This window comes from Dipodomys merriami, unplaced genomic scaffold, assembly GCF_024711535.1.
Source record: "Dipodomys merriami isolate MVZ:Mamm:240054 unplaced genomic scaffold, mDipMer1.0.p SCAF_5, whole genome shotgun sequence".
Taxonomy (NCBI): domain Eukaryota; kingdom Metazoa; phylum Chordata; class Mammalia; order Rodentia; family Heteromyidae; genus Dipodomys; species Dipodomys merriami.
In genome coordinates, this window is record NW_027206068.1 from 31,016,951 (window position 1) to 31,044,645 (window position 27,695).

The following is a 27,695-nucleotide window of genomic DNA, read 5'->3' on the forward strand; positions in this document are numbered from 1 at the left end:
GTTTATGTCTCCAGGGATGGGAAAATCTCTCCCACTTAGTATGATCCTCGAGTCAAGGTATGTGCCTGAAACATAACCTGATGTAAGGGCATATGCAGATAACACTTTTTTTCTTTTTTCACTAATCTATTGTTATTGTAAAGGTGATGTACAGAGGGGTTATGATTACATAAGTTAGATAAAGAGTACATTTCTTTTTGAGCAATGTCACCCCTTCCCTCACTCTCTCCCAGTTTTTACCTCTATTCCCACCCACCAGAGGTGTAGCTCATTTTCAATATAGTATTGAGTATCACTGCTGCATTTTGTTCACCCTTTGTCCCATTATTTCTGTGCCCCAACTCCACCCTCCCAAAGACAACAAATGAACAAAAAAGACAAAAGGAATTGAAAACAACAGCAAGAGGAAAAAAATTGACACGATATGTTATACAAGTCTGTAGGCATTCACGCAGAATGAGGCCAAAGGAGGCTATGCTTAGGAGAGGATCACATAGGCACAGTTGCTATGTGCATCTGCACATATAAAATAATATTTATTGAAATGAACTCCAGATAACACTTTTGACAATTGAGTGAATCAGCCTTTTCCAAGTCTTCTTTGTGGGGACTCCTCCAAAGACTCCTTTACCCAGTTTTGCCAAGGGCATTGGTGGCTTTCTGCTTGGTAGCATATGGGAGACGAGACTGATAAAACAGGGGAGCAATGACAAGAAGTACGTGAGTGGCAAGGTCTTGAAAGTAGTGCTGGCCCCATATCTGAGTGTGCCTGCAGCCAGTGACTTACAAATTCCTTCAAAGCTTCTAAGAGCTTTGAGTTGGACTTATTTATAGGTGCCTGAAAATATTCCAACGAAACCAAATCCTCTTTCTTAAAGTATTTATGTCACATCTACATTCTGGACAAACACAGTTGTCCCTGTTTCTTAATGTCCTCTAAACTCAAACCACCTTTACCCCTTCCTACTCCTAAACCCTGGGATTCATACATATGATTTTCAGCACATTTAATATCATTTTAGTTTTCACAGATAACTCTTTTTGTGCTGTAAGTTTCTAAATTGACATCTTAAAAAGCATTGTTACATATCCTTTACTATTTATATTTAGATAATGGAATTATGGACAAGGGAAGTATCTTTGGGCACAAAAATGACCACTTTAACATATTTGAATACTAAGTTTTAAACACACATACTTTAGTTTGAAAAAAATCCAACTTCTAAAATGCACTGTTTCTGTCACTTTGAACCCATTTTAATTTTTATATGGTCTAACTGGCTAGCATGCTTGTATCTATAAGAATTAAAACCCAAATACACTTCAGTGCTGTCTCCTGATCCAGAAAAAAGCTAAATTCCTGCTTTATTTTCACACATCTCTACCTGTCCTTGTAAACACAACAATATATTCATTAAATATGTGCATTAAAAAGTCATACAAAATAAAGGTGAAATTTGATCAATTGTATTTGTATGTTATTTTAAAGTTAAGCTTCTTGTATCAGTACATCCATTTCTTAATGTCAAGGACAAGTTCCCCCCCCCCAATCCATCAATCCACCAACTATGTTCTTAGTACTTCAGAAATTCAATACAACTCTCAGGACTATTAAATCTGCCTACATTTGCTATTAGTATAGCACAGTAGCCTATGATGAAGTGTAATAGTATTATATATACATCTGACCCTGAGAATAAGCTAGGCTAAGATTTCTTCAGCAAAACAAAATACCAGAAATCAGATACTTGAAAGGGGTGGGGTAGGGCCAAGGGAAAAGGGTAGAGGAATGAAGAGGAGAAGAGGAGAAGAATGAAGTCAAGAATCTAATGTACATTCTACAAAATGAAGAAGATTGGGGGAAGGGGTGGGTAGGGAAGGGATACGGGAGAATTTTGAAAGTGGTGACATTGATCAAGATACATTCTCTTCATAAACTGCTTTGCTGAATGGCACTTCCTTTGTACAACTACTTAAAGTCAATAATAAAAGGGAAAAATATTTTTGGTGACAACAGGAATAAAAGTCCGTTCTAATGAGAGCATGCTTTCAAAGATCAAACTAACACAAAACAAGCCCCACTCCTTCAGCACAGTAGCCCATACAATGTTAAAGAAGCAAAATAATAGAATAGTAAAAGATAAAAGATATCACAGTATTGAATGAAAACCTTCAAAAAGTACAGGCAACATGGACTCAGTCATTATAATGAAGGAAGCTTCAGAGCAAACATATGAAAGTATGAAAAGAAAATCTTTTGCCGGATGTCAGCGGTGAAATGCCGCACATTTTCTGTAATGGCACTGGACTGGATGCATTACCAAATGAACTGTTATAATCATGCAGCTTACACATTTTTAAAGCATTGTAGAATCGGTTTCACAACTACATGTTTTTTCGAGTTCTTTTAGATGAAGAAAGTACTTGGAATTGGTTTTCTGTGGTTATATTATTTCATTTTACTTTTGGCTTTTCTGGGTGATTATCCCTAATAAGGATATATCTTTTTCCTAAGAAATTTACAGTATTGAGGGTTATTCAGGCTAATCTTTTGCAACTAGAATGGTGCTCAAATTGGATATACCATGTGTCTCTAAATAGGATACTACAGCCAAGGAGGCCCCATGTGTTGCCCTGATCAGCTTCCAACAGTGAGCAGAAAGTGCCTTTGGAAAGAAACTTCCTTTTTATGGTGATAGGATAAACCCAGGCCATCACACATGCTAGCCAAGGCAAGGGCTCTACCTCTGAGCTATACCACTAGTCCAAGAATTCATGTGAAGGCTTGGAATCCAGAACTCCTGGTCTTACAGGAGTTACTCTGGTGTTACAGAGTTATTTTTGTCACCATCACCACCACCACCACCACCACCACCACCATCATCATCATCATCATCATTATCATCATCATCATCAAACTCTGTCAATTTCCACATTTATAAAATTAGACCCATAAAAGCACCTTAATACCATCAAGTTATAATGAGAATTAAGTGAGTTAATAAATATAAAAATTTCCAGAATCATAACTATCATTATTAACTAATTTCTACCCATAACCTTTATTCAGTGTGTCAGAGATAGTAGAGTTAGTGCTTCTCATGATATTTTCAAACCAATCAAAGGTAAAGGAAACAGATTTTCACAGAAATTAATTAGAACCAAGCAAAAGGTAATATGGGTATCTGCTGGATTCTAGAGCATTTATCCTGAAATAATTTGCTTATTCATTCATGGACTCACTCATTTTTTTCTAATAGATGAGAATCATGATGCAAGTAATAGGTGAGTTACAATGTCAGGTGGTATGTGATTAATTCGATCTATAGGAAAGATGCTGAGAGAGGAAGAACTGAGCCAGGTTAGCAAGGGAAAGGGAAAGGTTCACAGAGGAGGTAATATGGAGAGAGGTAGGCCCAACCTTATGGTTCCCTGTTACTGCTGCTTACTTACATGCTTCCTCCTTTTCAGGCCTGCTCTAGACTAATGGCCCAGCTGCTAGTGAATGTTAAGAGATGACAGGATAATCAATCCCTGGGGTAGGCTAAACATAGGAGGACTGGGCAAGAAAATATAAGAGAATTGAGAATCCACACCTTTTTTTTTTTTTTTTTCAGTTTTGACAAAGTAACTCAGAAGGCACTCTAAATACTATTATGTATGTGGAGAGTGCTTCCTTGTTTATTAAGTACTTTCATATATATTATTTTGTACAACCTTCCAATCATTTCTCACAAGAAGCTTAAATATTATCTGTATTTCAAAGATAAAAAAAACTAAGACTCAGTGAAGAAATGTCAGCCTGGATTTGAACCTGAGTTTTTGGACTGCAAATTTTGTGATACTTCCACCACATCTTTTTGCTTTTCTTAAAATCTGTGAAGCTTAGATTAATGAGAAAATTATTTCAAAGATGATACTACTGTTGTAGCATGTTCCTGATATTAGAATTATTAAATAAAATTTAAAATTAAAAAAATTGATTGGATATTTAGCTTTGACAGAAATATTCCATTAAAAATCATTTCTATTACAATGTTTATTCTAATGTTTGCCAAATTTGAATGATAGCCAGACTTGTACATTGAAAAGTGTTTATAGGTTTTTGGTGCTCACTTACATTTAGTGGCTTAAGTGACAGAATGATTTTCTACAACTGAGCAAGTGCAAGTGGAAGTGAAATTATTATATCTTTCCCCTCCTCTTCCCACAACAAAGCCAAATACTGAATCTTTCTGACATTTACTTATAGAATATCTAAACTTAGAATACTCAGCTATGAATTACTATATTAATAAAAATAAAAAGTAGAAATATGTAACACCTTTTATAGACCTCTGTCCACAGCTGTCTCATGAAATTCTCTTTAGAATTATTTTTTAGTAATAATGAATCCATTTGCTACATTTTTTTGCTTCTTCACCTGCTAATATCTTAGAACTTAAACCTAACATGTTTTGTGTTTTCAGATATTTGTCATTTAAATGTAAATGTGTTTTAGGAAGTTGGAAAAATCATGACAGATAAAAAGCTCACAGCTCATCATCTCAACTGGTAATATTCTATGGACCTTTCAAAACATCTCTCTCCCAACTTGCCAAACAATAAACCATCTCTCTCTATCACCTGTTCTGACTATTATACATAGTTAAGCAGATAAAAAACCAAAGGTTCTTTCCTTTCCAATCACTGTAAAATGCAATGATGGTAACAAAATTTAAAATATCCAATGAGCTCTCTGGTCGAATGTTTTCAAAGTACTTTGCAATCATCAATATTAAGATTTAAGTCGAACAAACAAGTAGAAAGCATTAGGCTGTCTGAAGTTGAGCATAATTAGATGCCAAGACTGAAGAAATTTTTGTAAACAAAATATTGCTAAGAGCATAAAATATTAGGCATGTTCAATGTGAGGATTTGCCATGGGCTGGTTGTCAGAAAATGGATAAGATTCCTAGTTTATATATTAGACAGAGTGTTAGATTAGCACAGGCATATTAATGGAAAAATAAAACACACAACATAAATATGTTTGAGATGGAAAATATTGGAGTGTGAAGGGAAGAGGGATGCATGGGAAATGGAATTTGAAGGACTGTATTCGGAGAGTCTTTCTGCATGGTACCTAGAAGCCCACAGCTCTAGGGCATTAAACGACTGAGACTCTGCATGCGATTTATATGAAATGGCTGAAGGAAATGAGACCAAGAAGGATCATTAGTCTTGTGTTACACAGAGCTGAATGAGGCAGTAAAAATATCTAGAGAGAAAATAAATTATCAGACAAATTGTTGAGGTCATTGCATAGATATCCCCATATAATTTTGCAGAAAATATCTACAACTGATTATAACATTACAAAGACTAAATCACCAATGTAAATACATAGAATTCTTTTTTCCTTTGCTTTTTGTGACCTTCAGAGCAAAGGAAGAGACTCTGAGACACACATAGCTATCTGCTACTCAGAAGCAACAAAACTCATGAATGAGCCAGGTGCTGGTGGCTCATGCCTGTAATCCTAGCTACTCAGGAGGCTGAGATCTGAGGATCAAAGTTCAAAGCCAGCCAAAACAGGCAAGTCCATGAGACTCTTATCTCCAAATAATCACCAGAAAACCTGAAGTGGCACAGTGGCTCAAGTGGTAGAGAGCTTGCCTTGAGCTAAAGAGCTGAGGGACAGTGCCCTGGCCCAGAGTTAAAGCCCCTTGACCAACAACAACAAAAATCCACAACTAACCAAACCAAAACAAACCTCAGGAATGAACATGAATGAAATTCTTATAAAAATGGTGTGTAAGAATTGCTTTTAGAGTAAGAATTGCTTTTAGACAAAATGGTAAACCCAATCCTTCTCTAATTACATTGTCTGCTGTTAGCCTTCTGCCATTTTTCTTTTCGATCTCTCCTCCCATCTGTTTAGGCCATGTGAGTGATTTTACTCCCTCCCCCACCCCCCTCTCTCTGTCTCTCTCTCTCTTCCTTCCCTTCCTTGTTTACTTCATTCTCTTCCTTTCTTCCTTTTTTCTTTCTTTTTATACCCTTCTCTCTCCCTTCCTTCCTTCCTTCCTTCCTTTCCCTTCTTCCTTCCCTTCCCTCCTTCCTTCCCTTCCCTTCTTCCTTCCCTTCCCTTCCCTTCCCGTCCCTTCTTCCCTTCCTTCCTTCCTTCCTTCCTTCCTTTCTTATTCTTGTAAGTACTGGAGTTTAAGTACCACTTAAGCCATGCCCCCAGTCCTGCTCTTCGCTGCTTCTTTTGGAAATGGAATCTCATGGACTTTTCTGTTCAGGGCTGGCACTGAACTGTGATCCTCCAAATGTCAGCCTCTTGTGTACTTAGGATTATAGGCATGAACCATCAGTGCTTGGCTGTTTTTGGTCTTATACTTATCAGTTATACTGACTAGGGGAGTAGGAAGAGAGTAAAATATTTCAAAGTACCTCACATTTGTCTTCTTTCTTGCTTCTTTCCAACCTTATGAATGGGGTTTTTAAAAAATCAGATGTCTCCTTACCTGGAGTGAAGGAACATAGAGCTGAAATACTACTCTATGATAAACCAGGAGCTTATTTTCATGATCCTTTTTTTCTTTTTTTTTTAATTGTGAAAATACTGTACAGAGGGGTTACAATTACATGGGCAAGATAATGAATACATTTCTTATAAAGCATTATAGCCTCCTCCTTTGTTTTTCATGATCCTTATATACATGATTTTTGTTTGGTTGTGAGTAGAAGTTAAGGCATTAAAAGCAGAGTGTTATAAATCTGCAGTGAACATTCAAGGACTGGCACTTTCTCTCCCATATGCTCAGCCTAATTGAACTTTTTATCATTCATGAAATAACCCGTTTGCCTCTTCTCAGTCTCTAGTCAATGTGTTCTTTTAGCCAAGGGAGGAATTTCTTCTAAATAAATTCTGCCACCTGCTCAACCCACTGATGGAAGATGACTCTTCTAGGTTACCTTTAATATACTATGGATTTCTGAAAGTTGTTTCTGCGTTATTCTGAGAGCTCTGATATCCGTTTACATGAAGATACTCATTTCACTTCTTTTATACAAGGGCTGAAAACAACTAAGTTTTGTTTGTAAAGCTCAATTTTATTCCCATACAGTTGTGGCTTATCTATCGATCAGCCCTACCTTATCCTCTTCTTCTCTCAGCTTACATCATTGGACTCAACTTCTATGAAATCAACATCTTTAGCCTCCACATATGAATGGAATCATACAGTACTTTCTCCTGTGCCCAGTTTATTTCACCTACCACAACCATCTTCAGTTCCATCCATGTCATTGTTGCAAGTGACAGAATTTCACATTTTTATGTATAAATAGGACTAAGAAGCTCCAGTTGTAGTATCACATGATATAGTGACTATGTATAAATATTATGTACTGTATCTCAAAAGACTAGAAGATGGAAATTTTTCATTTTCACTCAATAAAAAATGATGGGTCATTGACAGTCTATTAAAAGATTCCAACTTCACAGAATTTATACATATACCAAAACATCACATGGAACACCATGACCATGTATAGATTTTATGTTTTTGTGTCTCAGTTAAAAACACTCAGACTTGGTGTCAATCATCAGAGTTATGTATGCATGAGGTTGGAGTAATTAACTAAATAAGAGAAAGGGGAGAATAGGAAGGGCAGATCTGAAATGTTTACTCTGCTCTAGTTCATGCTGTCTCCTGAGGAGACCTGATGCCTCCCGGATGCCTCTCTCTACCTTATCAAGTGATAGACTTACATAAAATACAGATGTTTAGGTATTATGGCAGACAGAGTAATAGATCCCCAACTGTATCCATGCACAAATCTCAAGAAGCCATGAATATGCTATATTGTATGGCAGAAGGGCTTACACTGAAGATTTCAAAGCTTACACTGATGGCAGGTTACCTGGGTGGTCCAATGTAAGCATACAAGTGCTTTGAGAGCAAGGCACCAGGAGACACATGATGAAAGCACAGGTTGGAGCGATGTGCTTAGAAGAAAGAGGATGGGACCAAAGGATGTTGATGATTTCCAGAAGCTGGAAAAGGCAAGGAAATATGTTCTTCCAAGTCTCGGAGGGAAAAGCTCAACAGACATCTTGATCTCAGTCAATATGACCCATTTCTGTCCTCTGAGAGCTTTGAGATCAGAAATTTATATCATTTTAAACCACTAAGTTTGTGGTAATATTTTTTTATAAAGGCAATAGAAAACTAACATCAATTAAACCAAATGGTGTTTGATTTCTGTTTTCTTAAGTAAGTTAGGCAGTTGACTATTGCATTCCACACTTGAGCGTGTCTTAAGATTGTATTCCTTTCTATCAAACAGAATGGACACAACAAGTGTTGCAGTCTCCTTGTTTACTTCAGGTAAAACTGAGAAACGGAGTCATTTTGAATGGATCAAGAAAATGTGGTATATATACACAATGGAATTCTATGCCTCCATCAGAAAGAATAACATTGCCCCATTTGTTAGGAAATGGAAAAACTTGGAAAAAATTATATTAAGTGAAGTAAGCCAGGCCCAAAGAGACACAGGTCCCATGGTTTCCCTCATTTGCAATAACTAGTATATGTATGAGTCAAGCGGAAAAGGTCAGATAATGTGATGTTAGGAAAATGAACCCTTAGATATGTATTTTAATGTTTTTTTTTTCTTTCATGCATGTGTTTCTAATGCATTTATAAGATTATTTCTTTGTTGCTTTGTATGTCCCTCCCCCACAGTAGATCCCCCGCTTTCACTATATTTGATATCAGTATAACTTGTGGAGGAGATGGGGAAAAACAAGTCGTTTAAGGATTCAGGTGGACCTGTTGCAACAATGAGAAGTACAAGTTGTCATGTCAAAAACGAGCTTTACAACGTCGGTGCGGGGGTTGGGGGAGATTGGGGGGGGAGGCTGGGAAGGGATGTGAAGGGTAAACAAAGGAGGAGGCTGCAATGCTTGGTAAGAAATGTATGCATTATCCTGCCCATGTAATTGTAACCCCTCTGTACAGTATGTTCACAAATAAAATAAAATTTAAAAAAAAAAGAAAAAAAATTCCTCATCTTTGAATGTAAGAGTGCTTTAGGAAAGTATTGTAGATTTACCTCAAGGTCTCCATTCCACTTTTTAATCACAAAATTATGTACTAATGGCAACACCCTGTGGTGGGTCACACACTTGCAGTCCCAGCTACTTGGGAGGCTGAGATTTCTGGCCTTAACGGAAGTGCAAAGCAAAACAACACTGTGTTTCTTCATGTGCCTATTGGCCAAATTTACTTCTTCTTCTGAGAAGTCTCCCTATAAGTCAATAGCCCATTTATTAATTGTTGTTTTGAGAGTTCAATTGTTTAAGTTCTAACTATATTGTTGATATAGGCCGTTGTCTGAGGAATACTTGGTAAAAAAAAAAAAAAATTCTCCCATTCTGTGATCTTTCTATTTAGCTTCTATACATAAATTGCTATGTTAAATAGCAAAAAATTTCAGGGGCTGGGAAGGTGGCTCAGTGGTAAAGCGCTTGCCTTGCATGCCTGAGGCCCTGGGCTCGATTCCTCAGTACCACATAAGCAAAAAGAAAAAAGCCGGAAGTGGCGCTGTGGCTCAAGTGGTAGAGCACTAGCCTTGAGCTGAAGAGCTGAGGGACAGCGCCCAGGCAGGCCCAGAGTTCAGGCCCCACGACCGGACCCCCCCAAAAAAATAGCAAAAAATTTCAATATGTAACCTAAGAATTAAGAAAAATGAAGGAAGGGGTGAGGTGGGAGGGGTGAGTGAGAATGTTAAAAGGTGTGGCATTAATCAAGAGGCACTGCATTCCTACACTGCTCTGTTGAATGGAAACTCCTTTTTTTTTTTTTTTTTTTTGGTCCAGTTGTCTATCATGGTCTATAACATTTATGAGTTCTATGAGTTTTGCAATACAGTTATTTCTTCCAGATTGGGTGATATGTACGTTTCTTTTGTTTTGCATAGCATCAGCTGTTCCCTCTTTCCCACTTGTTCCCTCCCTCCCATCACTGCCATTGAGTTGCTTAGTTCATTTTGGTCAATGCAGCTTATGGGTCCTGCTGTTATATGTTTTTCCCTAATTCCCTCTAGTTCTGTGTTGTCCTCCTGGTTTCCCTCCAGTGTATACGTAGCCATACACGTGATCATCAGCATTGGGGTTATTTAGTAGTGATTCGACCAGATGAGTGGAAGTCCTTGGTTTCTTAAGTCCTGTTAATTTTGTCGTAACACCTAACATTTTGGATTTAACATCCACTTATCAGGGACACCATGTGCCATTTTGTCTCTTTGCACTTGGCTTACATTGCTCAACATGATTTCTTCTAGCTCCATCCATTTCCCTGCAAATGCCATTATTTTGTCATTTCTAATGGCTGCATAATATTCCATTGTGTATAGATACCACAATTTTTGTATCCATTCATCTGTGGTGGGACATCTGGATTGTTTCCATATCCTGGCTATTGTGAACAGTGCTGCAATAAACATGGAGGTGTATGTGTCCTTGTATAATGGTTCCTGTTTTTCAAGATAGATTCCTAGAAGTGGTATGACTGAGTCATAAGGGAGGTCAATATTTAGCTTTCTGAGGACCCTCCAGACTGCTTTCCAAAGTGGTTGTGTAAGTGTATATTCCCACCATCAGTGTTATAGGGTTCCTCTTTCTCCGCATCCCCTCCAGCATTTGTCATTGGCTCACTTGAGGATGTGGGACATTCTGACTGGGGTAAGGTGGTATCTCAGTGTTGTCTTTATTTGCATTTCCTTCACAACCAGGGATGGTGAACATTTCCTCATGTGTTTCCTTGACATTTTTAGCTCTTCTGAGAAGTCTCTCTATAGTTCCCTTGCCAATTTAGTAATTGGTTTGTTAGGTTCGGGAGGGATTAGTTTCTTGAGTTCCCTGTATATACTGGATATTAATCCCTTGTCTGATATACTGCTGAAACATTTTTTTTCCAATTAGTTGGTTGTCTTTCTAGCTTTGTTGCTATAGCTTTAGCTGTGCAGAAACTTTTTATTTTAAGGTAGTCCTATTTGTCAAGTCTCTCTCCAATTTGTTGTGACCCTGGGACTCTGTTCAGGAAGTTCCTGCCTGTGCCTATAAGTTCAAATGTCTCTCCTACTCTGTCCTGCAGTAGTTTCAGAGATTCAAGTTTGATGTTAAGGTCTTTAATCCATTCTGATGTTGGTGCATGGTGATAGGCTGGGGTCCACTTTTAGTCTTCTGCATGTGGCTGCCAAGTTTCCCAGCACCAGTGGTTGAAGAGGCTGTGTTTCTTCCACTGTATGTCTTTGGCTCCTTTGTCAAATATCAGCTGACTGTAGGTATGTGGTTTTATTTCTGGATCTTCTATTCTATTCCATTGATCTTCGGGTCTGTTTTTTGTGCCAGTATCATGATGTCTTTGTTATTATGGCTCTATAGTAGAGTTTGAAGTTCGGCATTCCATGTTGTCTTCATTTCCTAGAATTGTTTTGGCTATTCTAGGTCTTTTGTTGTTCCATATGAATTTTTGGACTGTTTTCTGTATTTCAGAAATGTACATCATTGGGATTTTAATAGGAATTGCAATGAATTTGTATATTAATTTCAGCAGTATTGCCATTTTCACTATATTAAGTCTGCCTATCCAAGAGCATGGAAGGTTAATTCCTAAATATTTTATTTTGGGGGAGGTTACTGTGAAAGGAGTTGTTTCCTTTATTTCCCTCTCTGCTTGTACATTGTCAGTGTACAGGAAGGCGACTGATTTTTGTGGGTTGATTTTGTATCCTGCTACTTTGCCGAAGTGATTCATAAATTCTTTTTTTTTTTGATTCATAATTTCTAAGAGTTTGGGGATGGAGTTTTTGGGATCATGAAGGTATAGTATCATGTCATCTGCAAAAAGGGATAGTTTCACTTTTTCTTTCCCTATGCGGATCCCTTTAAAGTCTTTTTTTTTTTTTTTTTTTTGCCTTATTGTCCTGGCTAAGGGTTCCAGGACTATATTGAAGAGGAATGGAGACAGTGGGCATCCTTGCCTTGTTCCTGATTTTAGGAGAATTGGTTGTATTTTTTCCCCATTAAGTATAATATTGGCTATTGGTCTGTCGTATATGCCTTTTATTGTTTTAAGGAATGTTCCTTCTATTCCTATTTTCTCCAGAGCTTTTTAACATGAATGAATGTTGTATTTTATCAAAAGCCTTTTCTGTATCTGTGGAGATAATCATGTGATTCTTGACCTTGGCTCTGTTGATGTGTTGGATAACATTTATTGATTTACATATGTTAAACCATCCCTGCATCTCTGGGATGAAGCCTACCTGGTCATAGTGTATGATTTATTTTATGTGTTTCTGGATTCTGTTAGCTAGAATTTTGTTAAGGATATTTGCATCTGTGTACCCCAAGGAAATAGGTCTGTAATTCTCTTTTTTGGATGGGTCTTTGCCTGGTTTGGGGATGAGTGTGATATTGGCATTGTAGAATTAGTTTGGGATAGTTCCTGTTCTCTGTTTCTCTGAAGAGCTTGAGAAGTATGGGTGTTAATTCTTCTTTAAAGGTCTTATAGAATTCTGTTGTGTATCCATCTGGTCCTGGGCTTTTCCTTGTTGGAAGACTTCTTATTGCTTCCTGTATCTCGTAAGATATTGGCTTATTTAGTTCATTTACTTCTTCTTTGCTCAGTTTGGGCAACTTGTGTTTCTCTAGAAATGCATCCATTTCTGCCAGGTTTTCTTTCTTTAGAGAGTAAAACTTTTGAAAATAGTCCTTTATAATTGTTTGGATATCTTGGGTTCTTGTTGTGATTTTTTCCCGTGGCATCCCTGATCTTATTAATTTGGGCTTCCTCTCTTGTTTTCTTAATTATTCTTGCCAATGATCTGTCAATTTTATTTATTTATTTTTTCAAAGAAACAGCTTTTTGTTTTATTAATTTTACCTATGATTTTCCTATTCTCTATTTCATTAGTTTCCACTCTTAGTTTGACTATCTGGCTCCATCTAGTAACTTTAGGTTCCTTTTTTTCATGTTTTTCTAGCTGTTTTAATTGCAACATGAGATTATTTACTTGGCCTGTCTCTATTTTCTTGATGTGGGCACTGAGGGCAATAAATTTGCCCCTCAGGACTGCTTTTGCTGTGTCTCACAAGTTTCTTTGTGATGTATCTTCATTTTCATTGAATTGTAGGAACTTTTTAATTTCTTCTTTAATTTTTTCTGTTATCCAGGTGTTGTTTAGAAATGTGCTGTTCAATTTCCATGTATTTGAGTAATTTCTATGGTATGTTTTGTTATTGAGAACTAGCTTGATTCCACTGTGGTTGGATAGGATATGGGGATTATGTCAATCCTCTTGTGTTTGCTTAAGTTCCTTGCATGAACCATGATATGGTCTATTTTGGAGAAAGTTCCATGAGCTGCTGAGGGTGGAAAAACTCTATAGATGTCAGTTAGTTCCACTTGAAATATGGTTTGCCTTATTTGTAATAATAAGCATATGTCTAAGACAGTCCTAGAAGAAGATCACAATAGCTCAATAGCTATGTATACATGACCATATAATATGATGCTAACTGAAATGAACTCCAAGATATGGAAACAAGAGGTTTTTCTTTTATATTACTTTTTTTTTTTTTTTGGTCATGGGGCTTGAACTCTGGGCCTGGGCACTGTCCTTCAGATCTTCAACTCAAAGCTAGCTCTCTACCACTTGAGCCACATTACCATTTCTGGTTTTCTGATTGGTTTATTGGAGATAAGAGTCTTATAGCCTTTCCAATCTGGGCTGGCTTTGAACTGCAATCCTCAGATCTCAGTCTCCTGAGTAGCTAAGATTACAGGCATGAGCCTCCAGCGCCCGGTAATGTTGCTGTTTTTAATGAACTATGTGAAGTTATTTCTTTTTACTTGGCATTTTTTTTCTTTTTTTTCCCTATGGTTATCCATTGTTGTCGCTGCATTTGATTTTTGTACCCTGTGTGTTGTATATACTTTTATCTGAATTAGGGAAGGGGAACAACAACGGTGAGATAAAGGACAAAAGTTAAACCAATGCAATAGGGATACTCACAAGACAATATACTGGCAATGAACTCTACAACGTGAGAGGGGACACTAGGAGAGAAAGTGGGAGAAAAAATGAGGGGGAGGTAACAATGTTTGACAAGAAACGCACTCACTACTTATGTGTGTAACTGTAACCCCTCTGTATATCAGCCTGACTATAAAATTAGATTAAAAAAATAATGAAAGCAAAAATGGACTGAGGGCATGACTTAAGTGATATGATTCTTATTTAACAAATGAGAGGTTCTAAATTCAAACTCTAGTATTCACACAAATAAAAGCAATGTCCTTCATAATCTTTTTATTGAAACCCTAGCTATCAGTGTGACAATCTAATTGTACTGAGAGGGTGGAGCCTTCATCGGATATGACCAGGGTCCTTATAAGAAGAGGCAAAGATAGCAGTGCTATTCAGAACAGAAATAAGGCCTTGTGAGGAAACAGCAGAAAGAAGTTTGCCCTCCACACACAGAAGAGAGAGTTCTCACAAGACACCAAACTTGCTGGCAGCTTAATCTTAAACTTTTTTTTTTGGACTCCAGAACCATGAGAAAATAGTGTCTTGTCTGCCTAGAAGACTAGAACATATTCCCAACCTAGTTCCTAATGCCTCTTCTTACCTAAAAGATGAGTTTTATAATCAGGATGTTACTACTATTATTTGTTGTCCTCCTGTTAATAACTGTGCACTGTGCTAAGGTCATGTGTGCACCTTTTATAGAACCTCCCTACAACTCCACAAGGATATTATTATTTCCTGTATTTATTCTGTGAGACACAACTCACAGAAATTGCTCTTGGATGCAGAATGCATGTTGCTACACAAGGGATTAAGACTCAGCATCAGGTCTGAAGATGCCACTCTGACATACTTCTCTAAGAATGCTATTTGCTGGCCCCTGCTGTGTGCCAAGTGGGTCTATGTGCGCTCCCAGGAGCCTTACCTATAGCTAAGGAAGCAAGCAAAAAAATCTAGTAATCCTATGATTACTGTTCTTCAATTGAGTAGATGACGATAGCTGTTCAGGTCTTTACTATAATTTCAGATCAATAAGCAGCAATCACCTTATTACTCTCATGTAATGGCCACTTCCATAGTTACAACAGCTTAAACAAATGAACCTCCCCCAAATCTCATGTGCTACCTAAATGTTCAATGTCAGTTATTCATGGAGTCTGCAGTGTGGAGGGTACAATTCTCATTTACAATCCTTTTAGAAAGTAAATGGAAATGAACGGAAGATGAGAGTGAGCCTTGTGTTTTGGTAATGTGCAGGAAGCTTTAGCAGGGCACAGCTTGTTTAAATGTTTTCTCCTTATCCTGATGCTCAGCAGTAAAGCAGTTCTGTGAAGGCAAGCGTAACTAAGCATCTTTATCTCTCCTGGAAGGCATCTTCCATCATCTATGGCCCTACTAACCATTATAATTTTGGCCAGGTCTTTGAAGTATTATTTGATTTGACTAAGTTTTGGCTTTTGAGATTGAAAGACAGTCACATTCTTATTTGTCAATATTTGGAAATGATGAGTCTAAATTTTGTGATAAATGTGAGTTTGTAAAAATTTCTGACTTTGCCCACAATTCCATTAGATTTTTGCAAGTAATTTAATCTTGAAGTACTTAAATTATCTTGATGGCAGAAACAAATGCCCTGTTCTTTGTTATTTACTGTGCATACATGTGGGCTGTGGGCAATAGGCTCACAATGAAGACATTCTTTTTTTTTTTTTTTTTGTCGGTAGTGGGGCTTCAACTCTGGGCCCGATCACTGTCTCTCAGCTCTTCAGCTCAAGGCTAGTGCTCTGCCATTTGAGCTACAGCACCACTTCACAATGCGTACATTCTTATAACCATAACTCCTTGTGTGAGAGTAGTATTACAATGTCTAATACATCCTGGCTTTGGTGACAGATAACATAGGCTACTGAAGTTTCACTAGAAAGGAACTTCCATGTAGAAAATTTCAGAACAATTTATTCTTTTATTCTCTTCTCCATTTGCCTGTTCTGTTATTTTGATTGTGTGATTAGCTGATGTATATAAACTGGTGTTTGCTATGATATCCCATCTAGTTAATATATACAGTAAGAAATGCACACTTTTTCCCCACTAACATATAGGGTTTGGTTTGCATTAAACATAAAGTCATTGTGTTAAAATTATAGAAAGACAAATTTTATGGTTGAACTGAATATATATTCCTTGATTCTGGAGCTATCATCTGGGTAAAGAACCATAGAAGATGGCAGGGAGGATTGGGTAAGGGGGCAGGGGGAGGATAGGAATGGATGGGAATGGGAAATAAAGGAGGAGGCTACAATGATTGATAAGAAATGTACTCAATATCTTGCCCATGTAATTGTAACCCCTTTGTATAGTATTTTCACAATAAAAAAAAAGAACCATAGAAGATAGGGAATGTTTTCTTCTGACTATACATGTATGGGCAAAATGACTATAATGATTTCAACTTGCAAACTTAGTTTTCAAAGATAGATAGGCACTCACCAAAGCATGAAACAGAACAAGTCCAAAGATTTGAAGAAGCTATTTTTTTGCTTACCCTAGTCTTCTACCATTACTTATGCTGGCTCTGGTTCTTCAGCTTTCTTTCCTTCCAGCATCCAGGAATATGGTGGGGACCCACCCTCCCAGTACTTTGGTTTTCGTTAGTCTGGTCCACCAGAAGAGAGGCCAGAAAGGTTTCATGTAACACATAAGCAGCATATCCACCCGAGTGGCCACCCCAATGATCTTGGACAAGTGACCCAGGTCATCTTTCTGACACGAGTATCAGCAGGGCATTTCCACATGCCATGCTTCCTGTGACATCTCTGCCAAATCCATGCCCTATTCATTTTCTAAAAGATTTCTGAAGTTTTGTGTTGAACTGAACAAGAAGTGGAAAAGTGAAAGATTGATTCTATCATTTATTTCAATCTAGAAAAAATGTTCATGGAAAATTGGGAACAATCAGTATATGAGCTATCATTCTAAAGAAAAAGGCAACAAAACCTATTGAATACTGCTAATAATTGTTTTTACCAGTAAAGATAGGTAAAGAAGGAAGAATATGTCCTACCCCCAACCTTCCAGAAGTGATTGGGTATACATTACTTCATGCCAGACTCTAGGATGATAACTAGGACTAGCTTGAATTTTTTCTTTTAATATTAAGTGATGGCAAGTGAAAAGATAACACAAACAGACATGTTGCAACATCTGCTATGTTAAAAGCACAGCCTAAAAATTTGATGATTCAATTACTGGCACCTTTTCATAGCTCTGAGCGAGCTCAGGTTTTGTCCAACTTTACATGATTATGCTCTATTTGTTATGATATTATTATATAAATCAAAATACAGTGTAGTATGCAATATTATAGTGTTGATATAGATGATTTATATCCTAAACACTTCAAGACCTGTAGCCTCAAATAGAAACCAGTGAGTCAATCATTGCTGTTTAGCATTGTATTGAAACAGAACAAACACAAGCTTCTACTTTTCAATAAAGATTACAATTTTCAGTAATTATACAAGAGCTTTTTAGTGATTGAACATAATTATACAATCCTTATCAGATGCTTAAACATACACTAAAATTACTTGAGAGTAATATTACATAGCAATGAAAAGTAAAATTAATTAAGCTAGGAAACTTGGGTATGTGGTCATGGGGAATAATGGGAAAGGTGACTTGTACACAGAAATGAACATGTCAAGTTAAAACACCTCTTGTAGAATCAGCTGAAGATAATTGAAAATTAAAAAAATCAAAATAGCATATCTTTCATATAAAAGTATTCAGTTCTGCAACGAGTTACACTTTAGTTAAGATCTATACCTTCAAATTGGAAGACAGAAATAATATATATATATATATATATAAATATATTTATAAAAAAGTAGGATATTACTCTGAGGATATTACAACCTACACATAAATAATGCTTTGCAACTATTCGTTATCATATCTGTTTTTCTCTTTATCTCTTTAGTTTCCTTAATTGTGGTACCTACTGTGTATGTGTTTTAACAAGGAAAATGTTTTCATACATGTATACAAAGTGATATGGACTGTGTAAAGCACATAAAAAATACCATATAACTGGCAGCTAGTATCTCCATAAAAAATTAGTGCATTGGCTCATACTTGTAATCCTAGCTACTGAGGAGGTCAAGATTAGGAAGATGACAGTTTGATGCTAACCTGGGCAAACTGTTTGTGAAACCTCCTCTTTTTTAAATAGGGATGTTGCTTTCCAGGCTTGTATAAGCAGAAAGAGGAATCCTACCTCAAAAACAAACACAGAAAGGGCTGATGGTGCTGTGTGGCTTGAGTGGTAATGCTCTGAGTTCCCATGTCAGCACTGAGGAGAAAATGTATAATAGGAATAAATATGTTCACATTAAGTACCTTGTGCCTGTCCCATACCAAGTGCTCACTGTGAGCACTATGCCCTTATGCACCTGGTAGTATATAGCATCTCTCTCATCTTATAGAAGAAGAAACTGATGATCAGAGAGTCAAGCCAAGTTTGGAAAGCTTGAAAAGTGAGCATTACAAATATGAATGTCAAAGTAGTCCCATTTTGCCTTCTAAATTTTCCATTAGAATCCTTATTCTGAACATGTTCCCCTCTCATCCCTCCTACTTGCTTCTGTGAATCCTGATCCCTTTCAGGTAAGGTGAGCTGCTCAGTCATGGCTCTCTACTCACATGAAAGCAACTGCTTCATATCTGGTTTTTATGGAAATAAAATTTCTGACCTTACTTCTGGGTTTAGGAATATTGTTTTTGGGTTTGACAAAGCCCTTTGCAGAAATAGAGAAGCTGGTATGAACTGTAGGATTTGGAAGTTTTTACTTAACTTCATTTGGGTACAACAAACAAATCTTTTTACTTCCTAGAAAATAGGTTTGTTGTTTTTTAAAAATATGCTTGGTCCAAGAAATGCATCTTTTTTCTACTTTATTTTCCTGTTACATATTTTTACAATGTGCTCCTGTCTTTGATTTTAACTTCCTTCTGAGAAGACATTTAGACAAAAACCTGCTACATATTCGACAGCCCACTCATATCTCTGGATTCCCAGGGAATCCTGGACGCTTACATGATGCTCTTCAGGGTGAAGTTGTCCCTAAAATAATAGTGTGTTGATTTGATCTCAATGGGAGAATATTCTAATGTTACCCTTCAGTTGAGAAAAAAAAAAGAAATCACCTACAACTGAACAAAATGTATTTTAGGTAAGCATCTGCAAAAAGAGCAAATGAATTCGGAAGAGCATACAGGAAGATTTAAATCTATTCCTGCTGTGAAAATCCAGATTGAATGAGAGAAAAGCAAATGAAATGTGGGCAGGTTGTACTCTCAGTCCTCAGAGGGCCCAAGCTGGCATTCACTTTGTCTACTTCAAAGAGCCCCCGGAGCATCTGGAGGCTGAATCCTGGCCACTCCAGTGCTAAAATCTCCAGGGATTTTAATTTCTGAATTTATTTTTAGGGGACCATAAGTACATGATGTCTGACACATTCATTTTCTTCCTTTTTCCAATGATGCTAATGCACAGTTTGTTGCATGAAATGGATATTTTTCTGACTCTACAGTTTGGGTGGAGAAGGAAGAACTTTCAAGTACTAAGACTTTCAGTGATTATCTCATTTTTGACATCTCTAATTTTGTTCGTAGTCCCTAAAGATAGTCATAGGATCTTTTCTCTTTAAAGAAACCAGAAGCTATACTATGCCTGTGTTCATACTCTTATCATGCAATATGCTACTCTGCTTTGCTTCTCTCCTACAGCAGACATGAGAAAAGTCTTGGAGTATGAACTTTCACATCAGTCCAGCTAGTCTGTTATGTAGAAGTATAAAGTAAGCTTTTAGCAAACAAACTTAGAAGCCGATGAATGCTGCGTTCCTTGGACACTCAGTGTCACTTCATGTCTCCTGCCACTTGCATCCTTGCTACTCTCCTGTTTGTAGAGGCTCCTGTGTTGAATTTTAACCTCCTTAGGAAAAGTGCATCTATGAACTGGACATTTTCTGGCTTTCTACCACCTCTCCTATGTCCCTTATCTTCTGTAAGATCTGAGCTTTGAAGGCAGTTTTAGTGGACAATGTCTCTTTCCTTCCAGTGAAAAATTATTATTTGACATTCTTATTATTTAAAATTGTTATTCTTTTTTTAGTGAATAGGAAGATAGCTTACCCTATCATCAGACACCGCTTTATTTAGCTGATTTTGTTTCATCCAACTCAGGAGTCTCTTTAGGATAAGCTAAGTGACAGATGCATTAGGAATGGGGGCTCTACAATTAGACCACCAGATCTGTCTCAGGCCTCTTACTGCCTATGTTGTTTGGGCTACCTCAATTTCCTCATCTGTAAAACTGGTGTGATATTATCTACTCTATAGGTTATGATGAATATCCAGTAAGATAACACGTGATTAGAATTATTGCAAACAGTATTAGAAAAAATAGTGAATGTTAATTTTGATAACCAAAGATATCTAGAATGTAGCAGATTACATAAAATCAAGAGAGAGGAAAATATGAAAATATGGCAAATATAGCAAATAAGATCTGTCTCTAAATATTGAACTCAAACTTGTTTTACATTTTTTCCCTACAAATTTCTTCCATTATTGGGTGCTAGTTACTTCCTCAAGCTCTTCCAAAGAATCAAGATTCACAAATGCGCACACACACACACACACACACACACACACACACACACACACACAGAGGAAAAAATAATTTGGAGGGGGTGAATTTGATCATTATATACAAGTTTATAAAGATCACAATGAACCCCTTTGTACAACTGATTTATGCTAATAAATATTAATAATATAAAAAAATCAGTCAAGACAGCTCTGCCCTTCAAAGAAAGCTTTGGGATTACTTGTCATGAAAACCAATACTCACCTCTCCAATCCCAACAGTACACCCTAGCTTAGAACCCAAGAGCTACCATGGCTTGAATTTAATCTCCTGACAGAAGTTTACAGTGAAACTTCTGCTGCATCACAATGCTCAGATGAACATTCAAACAATTCTGGCAAATTCTCACATGTACTTTTCTTGGTTTTCCTTTTTCCTTAAAGAAAAAGGATTCCTGACCTTCCTAATTTCCACTATAGCTTCCTGCTCTGTCCCCATCCTTTATTTCATGTCTTTACTTACTTTTCTCTGATTCTCTCTAAAGGCAAATTCTGTAACTCTCATCTTAAGTTTTCATGAATTCCAAGTTCAAGGAATGGAGCCAGGAGTACTGGGTGGGCAAAAAGATTCCTAAGTTTGGAGTTTGTAAGGATGTAGGGGACTAGTGTTTATTCATCATGTCTACAGAGATTAAGTCACAAAATTCTCACTTTACAATCACCTTCTTTGGTAGAGTTCGGGTCATTTTTAACATACTTATCAACTTACTAATAGGAAGTTAGGGACTCCTCTAGTTATGGCTATCCACATACTTTTTGATAAGCACAGGCCTAGGGCCAGCATCACCTTAAATATGGGATGGTTTTACTTAAGGGTGCAGTCATGACATAGGTTTCTCTTATGTACTCTGAACTTAGGCACACTGAATGATATGATGATTTTGTCCATTACATTTCTTTTATAGTTCCTTGATCATTTCAAGGAAATGTTAGTTTAGAGCTGTCTTTCTGTAACTGACAAACATCTTTTCATATAAGACAGATTGAACTGCAGGCTCAGAGCCCCAGGGGAACCTCCTGGGAATTTAGGATCATTGCTGTGCCTCAATTATATTGATTCAGTGCCTAGTAATGACATACGAATTCATTTAAAAATAAATATTTAAAAAAATACCTATTTGAAAAGTCAATTACTTCAAGATGAAAGTTCAAAAGAATAGTCTGAAATAGGAAAAAGATGTGTAGACTTAGTATGTCCACAGTTTAGATGCAAGTGGCCATATTGAAGGGATGACTAGTGACCTGGTCAGAGAAGATCAAGAGGTGAGGTTTGCAGGGCCTGTAGGTGCATGTCTGTAACCTCAGCACTGGGAGGCTCAGGAGGAGGAAGATCCTGTGCAGAGCAAGTTCCTGTCAACAACCACAACAAATCTAAATAAAAAAGAAAAACAACGAAAAGTCAGAGAGAGAAGTATAAAATGGTATGGTGAAAAACTAAGCTAGAGTTAGGTAGCCAGATGCTTGTGTAGCAGGAAAAGGACAGCAGCAGTCAACCTGGGGAAGGAGGAAAGGGAGGGAGGAAAAGAGGGAAGGGAGAACATTATGACTATGAAAGGTGGGTGGTATGCAAGATGATGACCACTGTGGTGACCATGACCTCCAAGAGGAACCAGTAAGAGAACAGATCCAGGGAGAAACATCACATACAGCAGACCTCTTTGTATTCTCTCAGCTGTAAATATATTTATTTACTAATTAAAATGGTAAATCTGTGGTTTAAAAGAACTTTAAAATAAGAAAACACTAAATAATTGGTATCACTCATAATTTATAACTCTAGCATCTCAAAATAGCCGATGTTAATATTTTATATATTTTAGTTTAACTAATGAAGATGATGATACCATCAATAAATATCTTTCTCCCCTGAAATGCATTGTAGAATCACTGCTGCTGCTACTGAATCTCAATTTCTTTCCTAGACAGGCCCTAAAATAAATCTGAAATTAAGAGACAGTTGGCAGAAATTTATACTTGTTGAATGACTCATATGTCTCTGTATAAAAGAAAATGTTATCAATATATTTAATCACATAGATAACATGTTTTAGAAGTACTACTTCATCTTTGATGTTCTCACGGAATGTTGATTGTAGAATAAATGTTTAATAATATTATTTCTAAGAATGTTTACATGGTTTTTCATATCAGATGGAAATAATTCAATTTTCTCTTTTTCATGCTGATCAATTCAAGCATTTCAGGATGTCAAGTATCAAATAAATTTGTGGGATTATGCAGTTTCTGGCTAGGGAATCAATAGCAACTAGACACTTGTATGGGAAAAAGTCAGATTTTATTTTAAATGATGGATTCTCCTCTTAATAGTTGACTAGCAAAATATTGTAAGTGCTCCAGTTAAGTGTTCCAGTTAAGTGCATTGAACAAAAAAGTCTCCCATTAAGTGGTCTCAGGGCTGGGAAAGTGGCTCAGTGGTAGAGCGTTAGCCTTGTATGCCTGAGGCCCTGGGTTCGATTCCCCAGCACCACATAAGCAAAAAGAAAAAAGCCGGAAGTGGCGCTATGGCTCAAGTGGTAGAGCACTAGCCTTGAACTGAAGAGCTGAAGGACAGCGCCCAGGCCCAGAGTTCAGGCCCCACGACCGGACCAAAAAAAGAAAAAAAAAAAAAAGAAAGAAAGAAAGAAAGTATAAGTGGTCTCATAACTTTCTTTGTCTCTGAAATTATCATGTTTTTGAACAACTTTAGCATCCTTAAATGTTGCTTCTCTTACTGAAATTGTTATTTCAAGCTTCTTTTTTTATACGTAAGTTTTTATTGTGAAAATACTGTACAGAGGGGTTACAATCACATGAGCAAGGTAATGAGTACATTTGTTATCAAGCATTGTTGCCTCTTCCTTTGTTTTTCCCTTACCATAAACATGACTGTTCCCTTACTTACAAGCTTTTAGGAATTGATCATTCAATAAAGATTACTATGTGTTTTTTGACTATGAATTTTGGAGGTTTCTATGTAACTTTTCTTCTTGTTTTCTTGAGTATAACTTTTTTATGGAATATGAGATGTGCTTCACCAAAGCTTAATACTAAATTATTTCAAAAGGAGAACAATCTAATATCTGGAATGCAGAATGATGAAGCTCTAGCTAGGTAAATTAGATACTTGTAATATAAGAATATTAGTGAGGACTGGGAAGGTGGCTCAGTGGTAGAGCACTTGTCTTGCATGCCTGAGGCCCTGGGTTCGATTCCTCAGCACCACATAAGCAAAATAAAAAAGCTGGAAGTGGTGCTGTGGCTCAAGTTGTAGAGTGCTAGTCTTGAGCTGAAGAGCTGAGGGACAGCACCCAGCCCAGAGTTCAGGCTCCACGACCGGACCCCCCACCCCCAAAAAAAGAACTTTAATGATTTATTTTCAGTTACACTTTTGTTGATAATGATATTAGTCCTTTTGTTTTCTGACTCATATTGTTTCCCTAGAGACCCCAAGACCACAAATAGTGAAGCTGAATGTTTGAATTTCTATCAATAAATCAAGTTAGAGATATGTCTATGTGCATACAATAAAAATGACTTCTGTACATTCAACAATTTTCAAAAAGTTATCTTTAAATAAATTTATTCTTGTAGATGGCTTTAAAGAAAAACCTAAACTGAATTTTGGACTTCTGTAAAATGTAATTTAGTATATCTAAATCTGACAGGGAGAAAAATGCACAGAAATAAGAGAAGAACAAGTGCTTGTACAGACAAATCTGGGAATGGCTTCTCTGTGGATTTGTGCAGAGAAACTTTTTGAAGGGGAAGAAACTTCAGAGATAGAAAGGAACACTATTTTCTCTTAGATGTATTACTAAAAGTTCCAGTGATTGAAGTCTATAAATTTAATAATTTTACAGTATCCTGTGACAGGACTTGCACTAACTCCAAAATTCAAGGAAGAACACCTGGGAGGATTAGAAACTATCAAAAAAAAAAAAAAAAAGGGCTGGGAATGTGGCTCACTGGTAGAGCGCTTGCCTTGCATACCTGAGGCCCTGGGTTCCATTCCTCAGCACCCCATAAGCAAAAAGAAAAAAGCCGGAAGTGGTGCTGTGGCTCAAGTGGTAGAGTGCTAACCTTGAGCTGAAGAGCTGAGGGACAGCACCCAGGCCCAGAGTTCAGGCCCCACGACCGGATTCCCCCCCCCCCAAAAAAAAGGAATGGTGGGATTAAGATCCCTTCAGGGAGGAGGAAGATAGAGACATGGTAAAATACTATTTCAACTTCTTTTCTCCTACTTAAATAACAGAAATAATATATGATGTTTTACCTAACAATAAAGAAACTATAGTGAAACTATAGTGAAAACAGATTGTTCACTCTTGGGTATATCAACAGCATTGAAATGCAAGTTATATACTCTCCTAGCAAGCCAGGCCATAAGCAGATTCACACATCACTAAAGCAAGCAAATACATTTGAAATTCAATTTCAGAGGCAAAATTATATATTTTTTATTTCCTGAAACAATTTTATCTTGTTGACAGTGTGCTTTTTTTTGTCACGATTCATGTTTCTCCTGAGGTGAATGCTTGTAAAGCATCTTGCTCTCTTTGGTAAGAAGGATTTATCAATGAAAACTAAATCAGTGTCTGAATAAATGATGTGAAAAGGCACCCGCTTGGATTTGTAGCTGGACTTTTAGAAAGTACTCTTAGCTTTCAGATTCATGTTATTATGAAATTATGCAAAGTTATATTATGTATCTAAAAGTCGTTGCCAGCAGTGAAGTGTTTTTCTGAGCCAGATTCTGATTCTGTCTGTCTGCTGATTTCCCAAAATGTATCAGAAACTCCAGGAGAGTGGCACTTTTTAAATTCACCCATTTTCCAGATCCAGTCCAGACAGACCAAATCTGAATTGGTAGAAATCTTGGAACCTTGTCAGGTTTACACAGTTCTCCAGGTATTTATACAGACCAGCAGATTTGACATTGAGAGGCAGGGTGAACATCTTAAGGACCATACAGGTCATCTGCATGAGGAGGCTAACTGAAGAGAAGACTTTCAGTTCTAGCTCTCTACAAGATAAATGGAGTATCAGTTTCAACCATGAAATTAGTCTCTGAGACGAAACAATGATTTGTGATTTTTTAAAAAAGATCTCCAGTTATAATATTATTGCATTTAACTATGAGACTTTATTCAATTTTGCATTTTTAGCATTTTGCACAAGCTTTGGATAAATCCAAACCAATCTAGTATTGTTTAGTCATTCTCAGAATAAACTTACACTGTTAAATTAAAAGACAAGGTTCCTTTCTAGGTAGGTCTTAGATTCTATCACAAGCCATAATAATAGACTAGGGAACAAGGAACTTTAGCTAATTTGAAGAAAATGATGTTATATTCAGAAAACAGATAGAAATGTAATAAAAGGTGGTGAAAGTTGTGTAGATTAGTATTCCTCAGAACTGGTAGATAGGGAAGACCTTAAACATGTGAGTTCTAGCCGAGAACTGAACACCAAGGAATGGAGTGACCCGGGAAAGGCCCCAGTAAATGCATAGGTGAAGACTGAACTCAGTATGCTTGAGCAAGAAAGGCAGGTGCCTGAAGTGTGTTGACTGAGAAGGAGGGTGGGATTAGACAAAATTTAAAGAGGTAAACATTGTGAGAAGAGGTCAAGGCACAACTTAGAATGACTTCCAGAAGTACCCTGTGGCTGAGGCTGTCTACATTAGGGGTGATGAGAAGCACTGCCATTGACCAGTTAAGACTTGAGTTCCGTCCTGGCTTTATCAGTAACTATCAAAGTGACCTTGGATAGGTAACCTATGTAATTCTTCTTGGCTTCCTTGTAAAATAGAAATAACAACACAATAAGGAAACAAAGTGCCTTCTTGGCTTGAAGTTTTTTATTGGTTGGTCAAAACTAAAGATATAGTTTAATCTATTTTTCATGTATTCAATGCTAGGATTAAATAGTTTAATATATATAAAGCTATTTAATATATATAATTATATATACATAACTATTTAATCCTAGCATATAATAAATATATAATAATGTGTACTGTGCTCTGTATATAGCCTATCAAACAGATTGTAGCTATTATTAGTATATTAATGAGAGTGTAAAATGCATTTCCAAATTAGAGTAATTCTTCAATGTATAGGTTTACAGACCCCACCAGTCCTCCTTAATTGGAGTCCTTAGGAGATCCCATAATACATTTTTCCCCCAAAAGCTCTCCAGTAGTTTTGAAGTGCTCTGCTAAGTACAGTTTTGCCAATGTGTGTCTTTTTGTGTATGAACGAGAAATAAAACATATTTTGTTGCACTCGCTGGTTCTTTTGATGTGTTTTTGAAATTTTAATAAACATAATTTTTACAACCCTTTCTTGTAAGTATGGTATATAATTCCCTTTTGTGTCTTACTTGAGAGGGTACTGATTCATTTTCAAGTTACATTAGGGCAGCTCATGTTTCTTTTCTACAGGATTTTTTTCTCTCTCTGAACACTTAATAATGTTTTGCTTTCTGAGGAATACTTAACCCCAAAGATTATTTCCAGACAATTTATATGTTGCTTTATAGGTGCCATTCCATGTTACCAACAGAAGCAATAACCCATACTTTCTTCCTTGAGAGAGCATCGAACGATTTTGATATGATTAAAAACTTTAGCTCCCCAGCCACTTATATTTCACATCTTCAAAGAATTTAATTTAGTCACACTCAATACCTGTTCATTGACTGCCCACCTGGTTCTCAGAAGCAATGGTCAAAAACAGACCACAGCTTGCCCTTGAAATCTCACAGTTGATAGAGTGGGAATATAGATAGGATCAAAATGCTTTTCAAATAGGCATCTGAAAGTTGTGGTAAGTGTTTTAAAGAAAAATTTATATGAGTCATGAATCACAGTGCAGGCTGTGCAG

The 27,695-nt window shown here is 36.9% G+C and overlaps 1 protein-coding gene across 4 annotated transcripts in view; it reads right to left on the reverse strand.

The window, feature by feature from the left end:
* The window catches only part of Magi2 (membrane associated guanylate kinase, WW and PDZ domain containing 2), a 1,319,799-nt gene that overhangs the window by 1,035,891 nt on the left and 256,213 nt on the right, over window positions 1-27,695 (reverse strand). The gene's annotated exons all lie outside the window — the stretch shown is intronic.